Here is a 23,235-nt window from a genome sequence, read left to right as displayed (position 1 = left end):
CACATAGTGTGAAATCACTTGATCCATCATACCAAATTCCACAATCATATTTCCCTTTCAAATATCTAAATATTCTCTTCACTACTACAAAATGACATTCCTTAGGATTAGCTTGAAATCTAGCTACAATCCCAACTACATTTTCTATATCTAGTCTAGTGTGAGTTAGATACTTCAAACCTCCAATCATTGATCTATACTTCTTCTACTCCACTATAGGTGTCTAATATTTGTTAGATAACTTGTGACCAATTATCATAGGTGTGATAAACCTATTACAACTTTCCAAACCAAACCTTTTCAGAAAATATTTTAGGTACTTAGCTTGTGAAATGAATATACCATCATTATTCTACACAACCTATAAACCTAGGAAAAACTTCATTTCTCCTATCATGCTCATTTCAAATTTATTCTTCATCTCCTTAGCAAATTTATCACTAGCTTCATCATCACCTCCAAAGCTAATGTCATCAACAAATATTACAATGATTAACAAACCATCTTTGATTTCTTTCATATACAAGTTATTATCTATTATACCTTTAGCAAATCCAAGCTTTGCCAAGTAACTATCCAACCTTGCATACCAGGTTCTTAATGCTTATTTCAGAACATAATAAACTTTCTTTAATTTGCATACTACTGGGACTCAAAATTACATTCCCATTTTGAGTACCATACTAAAATTTTGAGTCAATTTGAGCCCCTTTAAGCACATTTTGTGCATGTGTACCTAGCTATACTTTTGAGGCCTATGCGGTGTTTTATGTTTCCAAAACCTTTTATTTAGTATATCCATGCATCCTATACTGATAAATTATCATTACAAGTCATTCTATGACGTTTTATATTGAGCAATGTTCAAATCTACATTTTTGCTTAAGTGAGAGACAACAACAGAAAGCCTAGTTTATAATTGATTATCTTGCACCCATTCAACTTACATGAATTGATGCTTTAGGAGTGTTTAGTATGCATATCAAAGAACCTATGTTTCATTTTTTAAGCCATTTTTATATTTTTTGATTAGGTTTTGAATCCCTCAAAGTTGGTTATTTACTATTGTCATGTTGATGCATATTTCTCAAAATTCTAGGAGGCCATGTTTGATCAATTATAACTTTGACCTAGTTCACCATACTAAGAAAATTAATTTTGCATTGCATTCTAGAGGTCATATGCTTGATATGTTTCAATTTTGATCCTATAACAAATCTATGTGACTTGCTTACAAAAAGTGATTCCAAATGCAACTTGTGAATTTTTACTAGTGTCAAAAGGTGTAGATTGATCATTACCCCTATTTGGGATGTCATAACTCTAAATCTATAATAAATGAGACAATTAATTGTACCACTATGTTCTACCCTAAAAATTCTTCAAGTGTGCTAGTTTTTGAGTCTTGACTAATCCATTTGCACACTTTCTTAGGTCCATTCCATTTGTAAAAACCACAATCCTGTTGATGTTTCTAGTCTTGCAAGTCTAAGTACTTAACTTTGAACACTTGGAAAATGTGTCATATTGTTTTTCATGAGCCCTAATCATAGAGTTATACTCTCCTCATGACAATGAACCAATGCCCTACCTTTTGTGCCCTCAAGTCTCTATTTGATGTATTTTCAGAGCCAAAACCAAACACATTTTATGGTTTTCTAACATGTTTGTTTGCAAGCAGTTTTGTATTCCCAGGGTATTCTCAATAATAATGAGCATTTCCTATTTTAGATAGAATAAAATTAGATTGTGATCAGTTTTAGATAGGATCATATGCACTAAACAACCATCAACCATCAAGAGTGAATTGAATTTTTTGAGAGCAAATGTAGAGGATAAGGCTTTGTGAGCAAAGGAAATTGAAGATTTTCATGGCAAGGGTAGTAGAAGAATACTAAGATTAGATTTAAATCTCTTACACTTTTTGATGTGTATCTGATATTCCTTTAGAGGGGGTTTTTCTCATTATTTTAAGGGTATATTTCAAACATTGTGTAACAAAATTAATGAGATTTGATTCATGGTTGATTGGAGAGGAGATTGGTTCTACATTAGCAGAAGGAAAGGTTACACATGGACACTTGGCAATATCAGATTGAGTCTAGGAGTCTCTTCTTGTCTATATATTCCTTGTCTTTTCTCATTGTTAGGGTTCTATTTTTGGATAATTTTATCATTATTGTGATTCCAATAGGGTTCTAGTCTTTACAACTATGATCAAAAGGATGACTCCAATTTTATTGTTGTGATACCACCATTGTTAGTATTTTCTTTGTTATGAATAGTAGTTGTAATGTATTTTAAGAAACTAGTTAATACAATCATCCATTATTTCTTCTCTAAGATTTAGCATAAATTTGGTGTATTGGTTTCAAGGAAATCAATAGAAATCTTTGTTGAGAGTTTCATTCTGTAATATGTCTCTTGTGTGTGGGTTTGTAATTTTCTATTGACTATGTAGAAGGTGCATATTGTCTAGTTGCAAGTTGGTTTTGAAGTTGTATGCCACTTTGTATCTTGTTGTTGTGTTAAGGACTTGAGTAAATTGCTTGATATACATTGAAAATATTGCAAGTATCATAGGAGGATATGATAAGTATGAATTTTATTTTCAAGATAGATGTTTATTTGCAAGGTGAATGGATAGATCTAATATCTAGTTATATGAGTATATTTTGGGTATCCATGTGTATGTTTTGATTTAGTTTATGCCCAATGGATGGGGATTGATTAGTTTGGGGATTACATGTTCTTTTTGTTGCATACCTGGGTTATGTTGATAGTCAACATCATTAATAAAATGTATTTTCATGTATATGTTGAAATTTTGAAAATAGTTACCCTCACTTAGTTTATTGAATTCATGATTTATGTCAGTAGTTATTTCATAGCCATGATTGTTTACATAAATATAGAAGATTCATGGGTTTTATCTATTATATAGATTCAATTATATGATTTGATACTAGTACCATATAAAGAATCTGATGTCCACCCACCTAGGTCTTGTAAAGCCTAAAGAAGAAGGAGAGTAAATGGCCTTATAGTTGGCCCTAGTTTCTAAATATGTACATTAAACATGAAAATTAGTTTCCCCTAGGTGTATGTGTTCTTATCACTAGGTTATTAAAATCATGTTAATTTAGAAGTAAACAAATACCATGTATTTGTCTTTTGATAAAGGAAAACCTTTAGGATGCTCAATGTAAACATCTTCTAGTTCTCCATTCAAAAAGACAGATTTAACATCCATCTGATAAACCTTGAATTTCTTGTTCACTACATAAGAAAGAAAATCCTTACTACTTCCATTTATTCTACAGGTGCATATGCTTCCTTATAATCAATTTCTTCTTGTTGTGAGTAACCTTTACAAATAATTCTGGCCTTGTTTCTCACAACTTCTTCTTGCTTGTTCATCTTATTCCTAAAAACCCATTTTGTTCCTATCACGTTCTTGTGTTTTGGTCTAGGAACTAACTCCCATGTATCATTATTTACTATCTGATCCAATTCTTCCTTCATTTCTTGTATCCAATGATTATCTTTGACTACTTCATCCATGCACTTGGGTTCAACTTGAGATATCAAACATATCTCCTCATTTACTCTATTTCTTTTCATTACGCCTTTGCCTTTACTTCCAATTATCTACTTAGGAGGGTTATTCCTTGTTAGATTTTGATTAGGGGTAGGAGTTGACATCTCAACTTTTACCTCTTCTCTACATTCAGAGCTCTATTCTCCTCTATGCCCTAAAGTTAGCACATCATTTTGCAAGTCATTTTAGTCTTAAACAAAACTTCAACATTCTGTCTAACAATTCTAGAGTTATTTTTCTCTTCATTTGAATCATAATCTACCATCTTTTATTTAGTTCCAAACTTCTCATCAATCCTTACTTTTGCACATTCAAGTATTTTCTTAGTTCTATAGTTAAAGCATATGTAAGCCTTACTTTTAAATGAATAGCCAAGAAACATACCTTCATCACTTCTTGGATCAAACTTACCAATGTCATCATCTCTCTTAATATAACATTTACTCCCAAATATCTTCAAATACTTGACAGATGGTGAATGTCCAAGCCATAGTTCATAAGGTTTCTTGTCCATACCTTTTCAAATCTGTACTCTGTTTAGAGTATATACTACAATATTAACTACTTCTCTCCAGAATGTCTTAGAAACGTCATTCTCAAATAACATATTTCTAGTTTCTTTTGCTATAGACTTATTTCTTCTCTCAACAATCCCATTTTACTTAAGTGTTCTAGGTGCATATAGGTGTCTTTTGATTCCATTTTCTTCACAAAATATGTTAAATTCTCTAGACGTGAATTCTCCCCCTCTATCAGATCTCAAACACTTAATCTTAACACCATATTCATTCTCAATTCTATTCTTAAATATGTTAGGCTTCTCAAAAGCTTCAAATTCTTTGTTAAGAAATGATACCCACATCATTCTAGTGAAATCATCAACAAAAATAATATAATATCTTTCACCATAGAATCCTATTATTCTAGAATGACCACTCATATTAGTGTGAATGATCTCCAGATTTTCTATGGTAGTGAACTTCTTGCTAGGGAATGATACTTTCTTCTAATTACCCAAAATACATTCCTTAAACACAACATTAGTAGGCTTAATAATCTTAGGCAAGTCTTTGACTACAAAAGTGCTACTAACCTTCACAATGTTATCAAAGTTTATGTGATAGAATCTTCTATGCCACAACCAACTATTCTCCACTTTAGCTACCAAACATGTCATATCAGTAGGATTCAACTAAAATACAATCTAGTGCCAGTTCCAATCATCTTACCATCTTTTTCTTTGATAGTGTAGGTCTTCTTAGTGAACTTCAATAAATAACCCGTGTCCACCAATTGTCCAACACTCAACAAGTTATGCCTCAATCCATTAACAAAATAGAAATCATCAGTGTTAGTCTTACCATCAAGAGTAATGGATCTAATTCCTATTATATGATAGGCTACATTGTTACCAACTCTAAAAATACCTATATCATGATTCTTAAACTTGACAAACGTATTCATATCACCATTCATGTGATGTGAACAACCACTATCAATTATCCAATTAGACTTCTTTTCCACTTGGGTACCTAGATTTATTTCTTCTCTAATTCTCTATCAAGATTAATAGCCATAAATCCTAAGTCATCATCACTTTCACTTTGACCTTTCTCATCAAATTCTTCATCTTTATTTGCATACAAATAATTTCTATCTCTATCTCTTCTAGGGTTAAACTTTCCTTTATACTTTTTCTCTCTTTTAGGAAATTTAGATGCATAATGACCAAATTCATTACAAGTCCAACATTTAAATATTTTCTTACCATATTTTTCTCTTCTCACCAAAAGGGCTATTCCTTCCTCAATCTTCTTGCCTTTATCAACTCTACTACTACCAATAAAATCTGCATGAGTGCTTGTACTCCTTGTTAAATTAGGTTAAATTTTTAGGGCACTAAAAGTTATTTTGACTGTTGCAAGTTCTCCAAACTATTTTAGATCTACATCTATTGATTCTAATCTTCTAAGTAATGTTTCCTTTGTTAAATCCTTAGTGTATGGCATCACCAGTTGAATCATCTAAGCTATTAGCTTGAATGGTGGTGTCAAAGTTTTCAAGATCTTCCATATGAATTCATCATCATCCTTGGTTCCACTGTGATACTGAATACCTACAACTATTTATGATATTTTGTCAATATAACTTCTTATACATTCAAATTCCATCATTCTATCATCTTGAAATTCTCATATCCAATTCTGTAATCTTATTCTTTTTAGATGATCATCACCTTCAAAATTAGATTCTAATACTTCCAAAATTTTATGAGATGTTACAAGTGACTTTACCTAATTGTACTTATTCTCTGGAAGTGTCATTAGTAGAGCATCTCTTGCTCCCATGTTACACATGAATAAATCTCTCTCTTCTTCACTACATCCTTCAAGATTTTCTTCTTCAATAATTGTCTTTTGACTCTTTCTCAAGATCTAATATCCTGGACCCATGCACAGTAGACGAGTCTTCATTTTCTCCTTCCAACTATCATAGATTGCCCCATAAAATCTTGGACTATCATTCCTAAATATATTCACTACTGATCTCCCAAAGCTATTAAGATTAATCTTCAAGGACTTAAAGCTATGATACCAATTGTTAGAATATATAGTCCACTGATATAACTGAGGGCAGGGGGTGAATCATTTATGCAACTAAAATTATGATTAATAATTTTAAACAATCTTAACCATATGAGTAATGTAAATTGAAACCACAAATAGATACAGGGAATCCCTTGATTAGATGGAAAACCCCAGTGGGGATGGTACCCACAAGATGATGTACTAATATAAATATTCCTTGTTAGATGATAGACCTTGTTAGAATTATTTTACAAAAATCAGTACACATGAGTAGGAGTTGTGCCAACATTGTTAGGAGTTGTGAAAGATAGTTAGACTCATTGCCTGAATAGCTTCAAGGGAAGGACAAATGAACCCACTATCCAAATGATCTTTGTATTATTCCTTGCAAAATAGATAGAATTAAAATGTACTTCCTTCCTCTATTTTTCTCCTATCAACTAGACCTATTCTCCTCTAGATCTTGTAACTAGATCTTGAATCTTGCATCTAATAATCCCTTGGATTGCTTACACACATTTGGTAAGCACTATACTTCTTTTTGCACTTTTTAATTGAACAAAAATCACAATACTTGAACCTTTACAATCAAGGAAAACATCTTTCCTTTATAATACATCTTCATAATAATTCCTTGAGTTAGCCTTGAGGCTTTCCCAATTAATTAAAATAAGATAATTAATTAAATTACAATTATAATAACACTGTCAGCTCATAGTCTACACAAAACTTCACATGTGTGATACTAAGGCTTATGCACTTGCTGATGTCATCATCAGACTATCCTCTATCATTGCTTGATTGCACATCTCTTCATTACATCCTAGATGTAAGATAGCCAACAATCATCAGGAAATACTTTCCCAATACTATGTCTCTGAATTACTCTCTTTAAATCATGTACAACTTTTGGACACCATTAACTTAGACTCTATGCACTTAACCTTGTCATTAGGACATTGTGCTAAACATGTCAATAACTACGCATGACTAGAGAATCAAACCAATTCATTGTACTATCAAGATCTCTATCTTCTACTCCACCAATCTTTATAAACATAATGTTATGTTGATATTAACGACAAATAGAGTCATGAATATAGCATTTCAATACTCTCTAATGCTCAGGATATTTCTCCATTTTAGTATCATCAAAATTCATGCTAACACTTTCAAATTGAAAATGTAAGACCTATTGAGCCACTATATAGTCATCTAGCCTATAGGAACCTAGATTAGTCAAAGGTAGTTAAGCTAGTTAAATAGGTGACAATAGCATTACTTTTTTTGGATTATTAAGTCATTTTATGCCTAGTTGTGATGTGATAAGGTTGTTTGATGTAAAAGTGTCCAAAAGTTATAATAATGTTGTAAAAGTAGCTTGACAACTTTTGCAACATTTGTAAAATAAGTTATCAATTAAAGAAACAACATTCAGGTAATTTAAAATTAGTTTTACAAAGTTAAAAACCATTTGTACGTGATCAAATATCCCTATTGGGGTCAAGGTTGCACACCATTTAGTTTATAAGAAAGTTTTATTAATAAAATATTACTGTTTATTATTACTCTTAAAAAAAATTGATTGCTATGCTTTTTTATTCTAAGTTGTGCTTAAAATTTATTTGGTTCTAGTTCAAAATATTGTGTATAGTGTGAGAACTAGCAAGCCCTAGCCCAACTATTTTTAATTTTTCTTTACTATGACTCAATTTTCCATTTATTTTGATAAAAACAAGGCTAGTAAATGTTAGGATTAACAAGGTAAAAATAACAATTACATACAAAATATAACCAATATTAGAAATAAATAATGTACAAAGAAGAGAACACAAGACATAAATATTTAACATAGTTCACCCAATCCCTAGTTTATGTCCACCAACAACAAGTATAATATTCTTATTATCTAGTAGTTACAATGTGATGAAAACTACAATCCCTTGTAACTCAATACCAATACAAGAAGATATTAAGTTGATGCATGTGTTGAAAATAACTAATCAATTGTATATTTTATTTGATGTTACAAAAAAATATCATATCTTTTCCATCTAGTGTCTACCAAGCTCACTCAAGTGATGAAGATAGTTTCCTACGTTTGTCAAACATTCCAATGCTTGCTAAGTTTAGAAGATAATGTCTACCAAGTTCACTTAGGCTCCAAAGAGAAGTTCATAGAAGTTTAGTGTTAACTAAGCTCATTCAATTACCAAAGAAAGTTTATAAAGTTGCTATGTTAACTGAGTTCACTTGGTTAACATGGGAAAATCATTTTAGTGTTAGTGTCTACTAAGCTAGTTTGGCTAACAAAGGATTTTCTTGTTTCAGAATATTGAGTTTAATGGATTTATTTTTTGGTTCTAGCTGACTGAAGAGATGAAGAATTATTGTTTTAATTTGTATTCAACATGACTTGAAAATATATATGATATAAGTATAAGTTCAAGCTGAGGATTGAATGTGTGAAAAAGTGTGGAAGATAAGAAGATGCTTAGAGGAAGCAAATTGGAATGATGAGTAGAATATCCTTATTAGGCTGCAAAGATTCATTTGATCAGGAAGGATAAAGAATTTGAGTTAGAATTGAGATCTAAAATCAGAAATATAGTTACATCAACAATAAATTTTACTTCATTGTTACTCTTTAACCATTGTATTAGTGAATCAAATCTCCTAACAGAGTTAGCTTAACAAATATTTGTAAATCCTCCAACAAGGTGGCATTTCTAGATTGAAGTTTCTAAATGTCTCTAACAAGGTCACTCCTAATATGGTGATTAAATTCTCCAATAAGGTTACACCTAATAGTGTGTTTTGTAATCTTTAACAAGTTTGGCTCCTAACAAGGATCACTTTAGAAGAGTGAAAATCAATAACTACTTGCAATTAATGGTTTTTCCCAAATTGGGTTTCCACGTTAAATCCTTATGTCACTTGTTTTCATGCTATTTATTTTATGTGTATGCAACTAAGTTAATTAAGGTTAATCATAGTTAACATCTTAAGATCTGCATGTTCAATACTTGCTGAGTTACAACATATTATTAGTGTAAACTAAGTGCCTATGTGTTAACCGAGTGACAACAATTTTGGCAGATTTTTTTTTTTTAATTGTCATCTAAGGGATCTAGTATTTATTTTTGAGGTAATTTATTCACCCCTCCCCTCTCAATTACTCCTCTTATATTTCCAACAATTGGTATTATATTTTTTGGTGCTTCTAGATAAGGTTTCAAGGACCTAAGCTAAAGATCAAAATGTCTTACATGAGAGAGATTCCTAAGTTCAACAAGGATAAATTCAAGGCATGGTAGAAAATTATGAAGCTACATCTGGAAACCATCAATGTTTCAAGTCTAAAATATTTGAATGCCTAGTATAAAGCTCCTACTAGAATATTGACTATGGAGGAGATTGTTGAAAAGAAGAATCATAACATTATGATGATTAACATTGTATCCACTCTTAACTGTGTTGAATTTGATGAAGTCAAAGGGTGTGTTATTGCTCATGAGATATGGACAAAGCTAAAAGATATCTATGAAGATGATGATAATGTGAGAAGAGTTAAGGAAGAAATCTTAAGAGATTAGTTCGATCAAATGAAGATGAGAGAAGATAAAAACATTGCAAATTATGTTGACAAAATCAAAGCTAGTGTTAGGAAAATCAAAGCCTCAAGAGGGAAAATTGATGATGTCATAGTTGTAAGCAAGTTACTTAGAGCCCTTCTTCCTATCTATTTAATTATAGTGTCAACTATTCAAGAGATGAGATGTGATCCAAATAATAAGATAAATTTGGATGCTCTAGTGGGAAGGTTGACACCATTTGAGCTAAATAACTATGATAATTATGTTCCTAGTTCTAGCAATCTTGAGTTTGCATTTGAAGCTAAGATGTCACTCAAGAAGAAGGCTACTAATTTTAAAGGAAAAAAATCTAAAATTGAAGAGGAAGATAGTTCTAATAGTGATCTTGAATCCATTGAAGCCCTACTTGCAAGAAGATATCCCAAAGGCAAAGGAAAGCACAAAGATAAAATTCTTCTAATATGTTTTTCTTGTGAAGAAGTTAGTCACATTGTTGTAAGGTGTCCAAATAGAGAATATAAAGAAGAAAAGAAGAAAAATAAATATAAAGGCAAGGATTTCAAAAACTACAAGGATAAAGGTAATAAGTCTTGTTCCATGGCTAAAGATTATGATAGTAGTGATGATGATTAAATGGTTTATATTGTTGTAAATATTGAATCAAATAATGAAGGTGATAAGATGGAGCTTATTTCTCATGTTAACAAAAAGGATACATGGATTATTGATAGTGATTATTCTCATCATATAATAGGTGATAAAAAGAATTTGAACATAAGGAACATTATGATGGTGGAAGTGTAAGATTTGGAAACAATGAACCCGAAATTTCCTAAATATTTTGTAAAGAAAGAGTTTGTTATATCAAAGATAATTGTCTGAATGTTTGAAGATGTCAAAGAGGAAGAGCTTGATGAAGAATAAACTTGGAAAGTTTTCTAACAAAGGAAGAAACTAAAATAAGAGGGAGAGATTGACATTAAAGGGAGTTCACATTGATATAGGGAGTTCTCATGGATGAGAATTAGAATGAAACTAAGGATATTATGCTTACTTTATTTTTCTTTAAATTTTCATTGTATTATGGTATGTCTTATCACCATCAAAGCCAAAGAGGGAGATTGTTAAAACCAATTGATCAATTTTATATTGTCTTTGATGTTACACAAAAATGTCATATCTTTTCCATTTGGTGTCTGTTGAGCTCACTAGGGTAATGAAGATAGTTTCTTGTGTCTGCCAAGAATTCCAATATTTTCCATGATCAGAACACAATGTCTACTAAGTTCACTCATGCTCAAAAGAGAAGTTTACAAAAGTTCAATGTTAACCAAGCTCAATCAATTAACAAAGGAAAATTTGGATGGAACTAGTGCTAAACAAGCTCACTCGATTACCAAAGAAAGTTTACAAGGTTGCAATGTTAACCAAGTTCACTTGGTTAACATAGGAAAAATATTTCAGTGTTAGTGTCTACCAAGTTGGGTCGACTAACAAAGGATTTTCTTGTTTTGGCATATTAAGTTTAATGGATTTATTTGTTGGTTCTAGCCAACTAAAGAGATGAAGAATTGTTATTTTAAGTTGTATTCAAGCTGACTTGACAATTTATATGATATAAGTATAAGGTTAAGTTGAGGATTGAATGTGTGAGAATGTGTGGAAGAAGAAAAATATGCTTAGAGGAATTGAATTGGAAGGCTAACCAAAATACCCTTGTTGGGATGCAAAGATTAATTTGATTAGGAATGATCAAGTGTTCAAGCTAGAAGATCTAAAATAAGAAATACATTTGCATCAATAATTAGGTCATTTCATTGTTACTCTCTAACCATTGCAGTAGTGAATCAAATCTCTTAATAGATTTATCCTAATAACTATTTGTAAATCTTCTAACAAGGTGGCTTTTATAGATTTAAGCGTCTAATGACCTCTAACAAGGTCACTCCTAAAAGGGTGATTAAATCCTTTGACAAGGTCACAACCTAATAGTGTATTTTGTAACCTTTAATAGGGTTGGCTCCTAACAAGGCTCACTTAAAAAGAGTAAAAACCAGTAACTAGTGGCAATTGGTGGTTTTTCCCAAATTAGATTTCTATGTTAATTCTTGGTGTCACTTGTATTTGTGCTATTTATTTTATGTGTATGCAACTAAGTTAATCAAGGTTAATCATAATTAGCATCTTAAGATCTACATGTTCAATACTTTTCGAGTTACAACATATTGTTAGTGTTAACTGAGTTCCTATGTGTTAGCTAAGTGACATCAGTTTTTGAAAAGTTTATATTTTGTATTAACATCTAAGGGATCAAGGATTTTTTTCTATGTTAATTAATTCATCCCTCCCATCATAGTTACTCCTATTATATTTCCAATAGCATGAGCATCCTAGGTCACTTTGTTGTCCTACTCATATTTATTCATTTGCAATTTTGGCTAAGTTTTTACAATGTTGGTTGAGTTCATGTTTTGGTCAAGTTCCTATAGTGTTGGTCAAGTTTATATTTTGGTTGAGTTCATGTGGTTGCCAAGTTCCTTCATATGTTGAGTGAACTTGGTGGTTTTCTGATGCTTTGTTCCTTCTTCAACTAAGTTTATTTGTATTATTTTTTTAGTTAGAGATGACTTGTTTATTTAATTTGAGTTGTATATTTAAAGTAAGGATCATGCATTGGGATGTGTGCAAATTATTATGATTTAATCCTTCTCTTATGTAAAGAACTAGAATATTCTCTAAGTTAGTTTTGGAAAGTATAAATAGTGATTCTATATTTAGATTTAGGTAGGAAGAAAGCAGGAGAGGAAGTAGAAGAATTGTAAAAGTTAGTGAGATTTGTATCATGTTGGATGCATTTTAATGTATATTTGATCATTGTATTGGTCATAACATAAAAGGCCTCATAGTTGGGCATGTTTGTGGATTATTTGGGGTTTTACTCTGTATTTGATTCCTTTGTGTTTACTCAGTAAGGTGGTTTGATAGTTAGGTGTGCCTTTGACCTTAATCACCTAACCAACCTTGCATCATAAAATCATCATTTATTATAAAATCCATAACCCTAAGCCATTTAAAAAAAGATTTTTTCCATTTAAAAAATTAGGGCTATTATAATTCATTCAAGACCAAAATAGCTCCTAACAAAGTTTACAATATAAAAATCATTGGAGCTTTCATGGGTGCTTCCCTCAAAAAGACCTTGTGGGGGGATTGCTTCTTGATCATACCCTATATTGCGATAGGGAGTGCACCTGGAGCTTTACCTAAGGACCCCACAAGGGGTGTTTGTACTTGATCGCTTATTTGGGGCATTTATCTCAAGCTATCATAGATAAATATGAGGGAAACCACATTGAATGAAGTAGGGAAAAATTAACCTCTAAATCTGGTTAGGTTTCACATAACAAAAATCTCCCAGTTGGAGACTAATTAGACTCCACAAAAATAACCTTCCACTTGTAGAATTATCATGTTGTAAATCTAATATGGAAAATAAGATATTGAGAGGGAGGGTAGGGGTAAATTAGAATCTATAAAAATTTTATTACTTCAAACATGAAATATATTTGATGCCTTCACATAAACCCTTATTTGAACATTAACCTCATATCAATGTAAACATTCACTTCAAGATAGCATAATATCTAACTTCTAATTGCATGAATGAGAACTTATAAAAAAATAAAACATTAAGAAAAAGGTTTGATAATGCACAAACCCTCCAAGGTGAAGGTAAAACTACAGTGAGGATGACACCCACAAAATCTTCACTATTGTAGCAATAAAGTTATGCCTATTAAGGCTACAATATTTTGATCACTTCTGATGATCTACCATATCAAGAGTCTACCATGTTAAAGGGTAAAATATTTTTAAGTCCTATCTTGATTAAGGGATTTTACATCACAGCTAAGTGAGTACACTATTAAAAAAAATAAAAAATCCATATAAAGCTACTCTATTAAGAGATTTAAACCCTGAAACACTTGTTAGAATGTTCAGTACCTAATCCTTTGGTTTACACTACAATATTGATATCATATCTTCTCCATGCAATGTTGTATCACCTTACTATGATTTATCTTCTACATCTTTACTCAAAACTATTCATTGCACTACTCAGTCATTTTTACCCGATTCACCTCTCTACTTTGCATGGACCGAAAATTATTAATCAAATGTTCTCCCTACACACTCACACACATACAAACTGGGTCACAAATCCTTCTCAAATAGTTGTTTGGGTGAACCTTCTAGATCATAATCAACTATGTAGATTCATTCATTTTGTCACTTATTCCTTGCAGTCTTTTGATTAGTGGAATACCTTACATAGGGATTAATGATCCTCTATTAGACACTTAATCAACTCCTTGATTATCTTCTTTATCTATAAAACATGCTTCCATCTTGACAAAAATGGCTTACATAATATTTAAATATACACAATTTTCTTGCTTGACGCATATACCATAATGATTCTCATCATAAAGTGTTTCTTCATTTTGTCTACTAGCCTTAATTATGTTTGATAAATATTGAATTTCTTGGCCTCTACATCACTCAAATTTTATTTCTTTCTCTAAAAAGCTCAATAATCACTCAAGTACTCAAAAACCTCTAGCTTTCTCTATAGTAACTATCGATTGAACCTTAATTTGAAATATATACATGGCTCAACCTATATAGGATGGCTCGGTCATAGTGATGACCGACCAATCCTACCTTGTGATTGAGTAGTGTTTGGTATTAATAAAAAACTTTACCTTAGGGATCAACAATCTCCCCCTTTTACATTAGTGGCAGAAAAAATTTGTCATGATCAAAAAATTTACATTACAAAACTAAAACATAATTACTCCCCCTTACCATACCTTAACTTGGTAAACATTTGTACCTATGGTGTGACTCTGTACTTGGTACATACATGTTCAAAACTTGAAAACTCCCCTTGATCATTATCATATTTCTCTATTGTTTTTATCACTCATGGTTGTTGGGCTATAAGGGTCAAACCAAACTTATCTAAAAATGGTTTTTGGACTTGAAAAATGTTACCCAATGTGTTATCCTAGTTTTTCCTTAAGGATTCAATAGCATGAATCTCAATCTCTAGCTTTGCTTCTAGATCCACTAAATTATTAGCAATTAATAGGTTTGGATCTATCCGGGCTAAATATTTTTCATTCTTTAACTATATTTTCATAACCTCAAGATAAGTGTCATCGTAGCTTGTATAGATAATAGTTTTTCTCTAATTATGCTATATTTTGTAGTCAATTTAGTGACCCTTCCTTGCTGAAATTAAGCTTGAATAAGTGTAGTACACTAGAACTTATGTCCATAGTCAGTGCATTAGCACTATGCTATAAGTATTCTTCCAACTTATCCTTTCTTTCCCTTATATCTTTGTGAATCTAGAATTATCACACAACTTGCTAAACAATGTATGTACGTTATGAGAAATTTTTTCTAAATTATTTGCAAGATTTGACAACTTTTCTTGTCTAACAAAAATTTGTACTGCAACCTTCTCCATAACTCTATTCCAAAATTTTATGTTTGACCACTACATTAATCTTTTATTTGCATCTATATATAGGTCATTTATTTTCTCCACAATCTTAATCAATTTCTAAAAAATGAGAGCATCCTCATCCAAGTTATCAACAACAAATGAGTCAAGGAACATGTCCTTATTATCATAAAGTACCTACTTATGTGCTTTCTTTTTTCTGATACTCTCTTCCTAGCTTGGCTTGCTTAGCCTTCCTAGCAATTAATTCACTCAATATATTTATTTACTCCTCTCTTAAATTGGATTCATCCCAATTAGGTATTACAATGTCTTCATCAAGCATAATAGGTTTAGCTTGAAATGCAATTGGGGACTGCACTCTTTTATTCTCAATATTCTTTCTAGGTGTACTAGAGCTTGAAACTAGTATTTTAAAGCTTTGTGCTTGTAGCTCCATACTTGGTCTCTAAACCTCAACTCTTATTTTCTCATCCAACTTGGGCTCTTTACTTTATTTCTTCTCATCTAGAGATTTGAGTTCAACAATAGAACTATGTTGTCATGCCTCCTTTGTTTCCTCAATTTGAGGTTCTAAGGCTTGTGGCCTTTCTTTTATAATAGTAGATTTATCTACTTGATCATTCTAACCCTTATCTTTTTTTCCTTTTTGAACATCTATTGTAACATTTCCCTTTGTGGCTTTATCTTTCCTTGTGATCCCTCCTATAATAACTAGTCCACTCTATTGCTTGGCAACACTAGCCTATACACCACCCTAGATGTCAACTTGGCTTGGTATAACAATAGGGTTAGATGGAAGTTCAACCAAATAATTTTAAACCTATGTCTCAATCTTTGGATAATATTATATCTACACTAATATAGAGTTAGATTCCAATATCTTTGCATGTAATAACAACTACATAAACTCATTTTAAACTTGGCTTTCAGTCTATTATGTTGACTCAATCATTACCTTTATAAGACTGGTGTCTAATTTATCATCAATGGCTATAGTCTTTGTCCTTTCTTCACTCAATTGTACTAGGTCATTGAATGTATAACCTATATTTACCTATCCATCAAAGTATTATGTGGTATCAAGATCAACTTGACCAACCTCTTTCTCTTACTCTTCCTTTCCATCCTCATCATTTAACATTAGGCCATATATATTCTTCCACATGATTTTTATCACTTAAAAAATGATTTATATCTTATCTTTAACACCAACTATTCTCTTCTCTTTGGTACAAATATATTGGTGTATTCCCTCAAAGCTAAGATAATCTAACCTTTATTAAATTCAAGCATAATCTGAGCCAATGTGGCTTCCCTTATCTATCTTTCAATGGTAAAAGCATGATTCCACTTACCATCAATCTTATTATACAACTTTCTAGGAATTTAATTTTGTAGTTCTATAGGCATGTACTTAAAATTTACTATCATGTCTATGACATCCTCTTCTATCTTAATCTTATCTTCTTCACTCAAATTTTCATACTTAATAAAGTGAAATCCTAACAATCCTACATTATTTTTTAGATAATCACACACCTCATCAATATTTTGAGGCTTCTTATCTATTGTAAATTTGAATTGACTCAATTCATCAAACTTAGTCCTCTTCTCTTCTTCTTCATCATCATCATTCTTTACTACAAGCCTTCTTCTTGGTTCCTTCACAAATTTTTTTGGCTCTTCTCCTTCAGATGTTACCATTTTCATTGTTGTAGTTGTCATTGGTGTAGGCTTTGTGATTTCTACACCTCATTTCTTTTGTGGCTTGGAAACTATGGTGCTAGCTACCTTGGATAGCTATGTTGTTACCCTCGATGGTGTTGGTGTAGGCTTAGAAGCCTCCTTCTTCAAGTATTTCTTCATCTTAGGGTCTACCAGATTGAATGTTTTCCCCCATATTTCCTTGGGATTAGAAATAAATGACTCTTTAAATTTTCCTTCTTGTCCTTCATCATCATCACCTTAATTTTCATCCTCATTGCCCATGTCTTCTCTTTTTCCTTCTAAAATCATTAGTGGGGCTTCACCAAATGTGCCTTCTAGATTCTCTATCATTTTCTTCCTTTTCCTACCCAATTTAATAACCTTTTCTTGCATCAAAATTTTGATCCTTTTTGTCTCATAGGTACCAAATGGTCCAATGTTCTTTTCAATCTCTTCAACCAATAATATAGTAATAGTTGTTGACACTTCATCAATGTTTACCTCATAATGAAGAGGTCTCAACCATCCAATTCTTGGAATAATATCATCATACTAATCAATGACCTACTTAGGGATCGTGAACCTATTTTTCATCTTTTACTTAAAATATTCAAAATATTCATCCCTAACTACCTCAAAGTTATCACCCATTTGACTAATAAACTTGATAATTTTCTTTGTAATAGGTTTGTTTTCATCCCATACCACATCTCCTATTGTGGGGAATGATTTTATTTACAAGGCTGAGTCAGATGGTCATCACTGAGACCAAGCTACTCTGCATAGGATAAGTCATTGATAGAATTGTATATGGACATGTATATACCAAGCTCTAAGGGAGTTGAGTAATATTTTTGTCACTAATTATTTTCAATAAAATCCAAGTTCAATACCTATTGATAAATTCAATTATATTGATGTCGAGTTACATTGAAGGTATCAAGCACAATAGAGATCAAGTATTAGTAGATTGTCAAGTATTAGAAATAGTACATGCCAAGTAATGAAGAGTTTACAAACAAGTCTAATATGATACAAAATTTGAGGTAAACCATTTTCAAGACAACATGGAAAGAACATTTAATGCATGTAGAGGTTGATATAGAAGAGGTTATGCATTTTATGATGTGTGTCATAGATCTCTATGCTCTATGATAAACAAATCATATGAAGAGGTAAAACAAGGAAGCATCTAGAAAAATCTTTATGAAACTCTTTAAATAGAGAATATCCTAACCTAGATGAAATGTATGTATGTGTGATAGATAGTGAAAAGAAAGGATTAATATGCATATGGTAAAGTGAAGGATCAAGATCATAGCATAATCAAGTAGAAGTGTTCTTTTATTTCTTAATAAAGAAAGTGACCTAGTCAGAGAAGTGAAGGGGCAACAAAGCTTTATCAAATCAAAGAGAGGATTAGTTTTTAAAGAAGAGACCTAAAATTAGCTTATAGAGAAAACTAAGGTTCAGGTAGTGAATTAGTTTCAATTAATTGAATCAGAGTAAATCTCTTAATAGAATGGTCTTAACAAGTCTATGTAAATCTCCTAATAGAATCCTTACTTTGTTGTAAGTGTGAAATATTCTTACAAGGTGAGACCTCATAGTCTCAAAATCTTTTAATAGAGAAGACCCCTCATAAGGTAGATCATATTTTATGGTCAAACATTATAGCCCTAATAGGTTAACTATATTACTACAGTAGTGGAGATTTGTGGGTGTCATCCCCAACCTAGTTTTACCTCCACCTCAGAGGGTTTCTGGGTAACCAAATATTGTGTTGTGTTTAACTCTCATACATATGATAGATTAGATCTACATGTTATAGAAAATTTATTTTTACAAGGTTTAAATGCATAAGACAATTGGTGAATGTATGAAAAGTTACAAGTGTTTAAGTTCCTAGTTCATTTCCCCCCTCTCATTATCTTGGTGTCTGATTTATACTTCCAACAATTGGTATTGGAGCTATTGTTTCTCTTGGAGAATATTAACAACTTGGAGATTATATCTTGGAGATGGAGGATTATAAACTAGAAAAAGTTATTAATATATAGGTGATTGACATCCAGCTCATACTATAGCAACTTGAAAAAGCAAGACAAGACCTTACTTCCAACAATTGGTATTAGAGCTATTGGTTCTCTTGGAGAATCTTAACCACTCAAATATTTGGTCTTGGAGATGGAGGATTATAAACTAGAAAAGGTTATCAAAATTTAGCTGAATGACATCCAATTCATACTATAGCAACTTGAAAAGCAAGATAAGACCTGAAGAAATCCCTAAAAAGAAGAAAAGAATTGGCTATCCAAGATAAACAATATTCCTATAAAGAAGTCGAGACTAAAGTATTGTTTGAAGAAATCAATTCAAATGAAAAAGCATCTATAGATCTACTTGAAAATAAAAGACTCCTCAATGAATAAATCAAAGGACTAAAAAGAGAACATGAAAGTCAATCAGTAAGGCTCTTTGAAGTGATTAAGAAAAGGAAGAAAGCTGAGAAATACAAGACTATGGTTGAGGGAGAAAAAAGGGTAATTACAAATAGACTTGAAGAAAGGATATCATATGTCCAAAAGACAAAAAATTCTCAACTGGACATCATGAATAAACTAATACTTGCAAATCAAGAACTAAAAAAGAGGATGTGGAAATAGAAGATCTCATATCATAGAGGGACATACTAAAGAATGAACTACAAACAAAGAAATAACTTGCATAAGTTTAAACAAGAAAAATGAAGCAATGAAATATTTTGAAGAACTTACAAAGTCATCTAGTAATAGTGATGGTTCAACACATTCATGTACCAAACAGAGAGAATCATCCAAAAGTGGAGAACTAAAAAATACAAAGTCTTAAGGCAAACCAACATGCTATCACTATGGAAAACTTGGCCATATTGAACATCTCCAGAAATAAACATGGTATTAAAAATTCTAAACCCAAATTTACTAGTCATTATTTTTACTAAAAGAAACAAGGACATCAAATACATGAGTGTAGGTCAAGAATGAAGAAAATGTCAACTACACCTAGATTTGAAGGATACTGCTATAACTACCAAAAGTATGGTATATAGAATATCAATGTAGATCATAGGAAAACCCCTATTGGACAAATTAGAGGAAAAATTATGCACCTTATAGTGCATGTTCCAAGTGACACAAATTTGGAAACTTAAGTAAGAATTGTAGGACTTAAGCACCATCAGTAAATCAAAAGAAAGGCAAAGGTAAAGTGAACATTGAGAAAGTAAAGAAGGAGATGAATCAAACATGAAAGAAAAAGGAAGAAGATAGAAATAGTAGAAAAAATGGAGTTAGGGTCACCCAATCCAATGAAGAAGGTGATCATATCATCTCAAATAGAGAAAGAGAGGTACATATAGAACTATATATTCAATTGATATATCATACATTAGTTCCTAACATTAAATGTGACAAAGTTCATATTTGCATATGTAAAGATGCACAATAAAAAAATTGTGAAAGGACCGGTAAAAAAGAACTAGTCATATAGTTAGTGTCAAACATCAGCAAAATTGTCTATATGGATTGGGTACTTAATAAATAAACTAGTGTATAGGTCAAGTTAGATGGAAGAGATCGAGTTGCATAATGAAGACTGAGATAGCTAGCCTCCACCTACCTAAGTACACAACAATAATATATACCCTAAATCAATAAAATGAAGGTATATATCAACATTTAAACACATTATTTCATATCATGCATACATATTTTAAGAGCATAAAGAAATTTGGTAATTTGAGTGACTAGAAAATAGATTTAAGAGCAATTTGGAGTGAATCTAAGAATAAATGCTTGATTGAGTTAAGATTTGGAAAGTTTCAAGTTATCTAGTGAATTCAAGAAGTTTGAAACCCTAAGGAAGCAATGGTGGCATCATCAACCATAGGAATGAGTGAAGAGGTTAGTAACATTCAATTGGTGAAGAGTGGTGCTTGTCCTCCACCTAGGTTTCATGCTATACAAAAAATTGCAATGAAAGGTGAATCAATGGGTGTGCTATCCTTGGTACCACCTAAGGTTATCATGATTCATGATGTGAGGTATTTCTACATGTGTAAGGCTAGACAAGTAGGAGATTATGAAATAGATGCAACATATGAGAAACTATGCACTAAAGGAATTTGGAAGGATGAGTTCAAATTTTTTGAAAGGAAAGGGTTAAGTTGTGCCCTAGAATTCCAAAGAAATTTCAAGATAGAGTGGATAAAATTTGTTTTGAGAAGAATCCATGATACATAGTTTTCATTAAAAAATGGACCTATCGAGATTATAAACAAAATAATTCAAAAGGTTACAGGATATCCAACCCTAGATAAGAAGAAAACCATGTGATTCCTGAGTCAGGGGGAAATTGAGGAAAACACTAGTATTGAATGAAATGGGCAAGGATTGTCCATTACAAACACTTTTGATCCAATGGTTGAATTTGTAGTGAGGGTTATTGCCCACAAATTTTACTAGTCAAGAAAACTAAACAATGTGTCATGTATGGTAGTAGACCAGACATGGATGATAGTAATGAAAGATCATGAATATGATCCTTTCGAGCTTCAAACACTACAATTGGCAGAAAATCTAGCATCTATTAAGAAAGTAAAGAATTCAATGTGCAAGTTTGGACCCCTCATTATGTGTATTTTCTTTTATATGCATAAATATTTTCTAGGTATTGGTGATATTGTTTAGGGACAAAAAAAACCATTGCTAAGAGAAATAATTAAATACATTACTCAATTAAGAGAAAATTTTGAGAATTTAATGAATGGGTATTTTGAGGAGTTCAAATAAAGAATGAAGATGAGGATAAGAATATCTAAAGTGTTGGTAACAGGGTATTAAAATTATGTATGTTTTCTTGTAGATATAGATAATACATTTGTGTAGGAAATAAAGCCAAGGAAGGCTTTGTTACAAAGTTTTGATTATGAAATTAATAGTGATTTGGTAAATGCAAATATTGTTGGACTATTAGAGGAAGAAATAGATAGTAAAGCTGAACCTTTTGGAAAATATGAAGAAGATACAACTAGAATAACTATAAATATTAAGATAGCTTCAAAAGAGAAGAAAAGGAAAAGAATGATTAATGCCCTAGATGAAAAACTAGGTATTCAAGGCAAAGGCAAGGAAACCTTGCAACTCACACAAGGTCTTGGAGAAGATGTAGAACATGATACCAGTGATGAGAAAGAGGTAGAAGAAGAAGGAGACAAGGATAAAGCCCTAGTTTTTCTCACTCCACCAAGAAGAAAAAAGGATAAAGAAACTATAAAGAAACCGTAAGTGACACTCCTCTCTCCTACACCATCAACCAAAACAAGGACTAGTGTAGTAGCTAGTGTTGAGAAGACTGTAAAACAAAGAGTAGTAGAGACTTTTGAGCCTAGTGGATCAAAACCAAAGAGAAGAAGATTGGTGAAAGGACCACCCACAGGATGAGAAAACTCTAATGATGAAGTCTAGAGCTCTTTAGGGTTGTTGTATTTTAGGTATGTAAAATATGAAACTCAAGATGATGAAGATAGATTAAAGGTTGAGGAGGAAAAGGTAGATATGATAGCGAATAATTATCTAGTTGTAATGGAAATTGAGAAATGAATCCCAATAGATTTATCTAGTAGGCTAGACCAAAGATGATAGCAAGCCATAGTAGTAGAACAAGACATAAGGGTAGGTACATTAACAAAGGTCATGCTTGACTTATTAGATGAGAAAAAGAGAACATTTTTGGAGAAGTAAAGGAACCAATTTGTTCTTGAATTTAGAATTGTTATGATTATGCAAAATAAAATTAAAGTTTTAGTGCAACAAAACAAGTTTCTTTTGAAAAACATTTTTGGGTTATCTACCAAGGTAGTGGATACAAAAAAAAAATTGAAATAGTAACCATCAAAGATGATCATATTAATGGAGAAAGCTCAAGTGTACTAAGTTTGCAAGGCATCATGTCAACAGTACATGCCAACACCCATGACACTCTAGATGTTGAGCAATCAAGGCTCACAAAGACTATTAAAGAGAAAGAGGCAGAGATAGAGATAAAGGACACAAGTGTAGAGAGTCAAAGTGTGTTAGTACCTCACATTGAGGTAAATAAAGAGGTGAGTAAAGCTGATTTGAGTGCACATATTGTTATCTCATGTATTGATAAATTAACATG

Source organism: Cupressus sempervirens, chromosome 8 (assembly GCF_028749045.1).
Source record: "Cupressus sempervirens isolate cs-2001-9-10 chromosome 8, ASM2874904v1, whole genome shotgun sequence".
Classification (NCBI taxonomy): Eukaryota; Viridiplantae; Streptophyta; class Pinopsida; order Cupressales; family Cupressaceae; genus Cupressus; species Cupressus sempervirens.
This window is presented reverse-complemented; position numbering follows the sequence as displayed.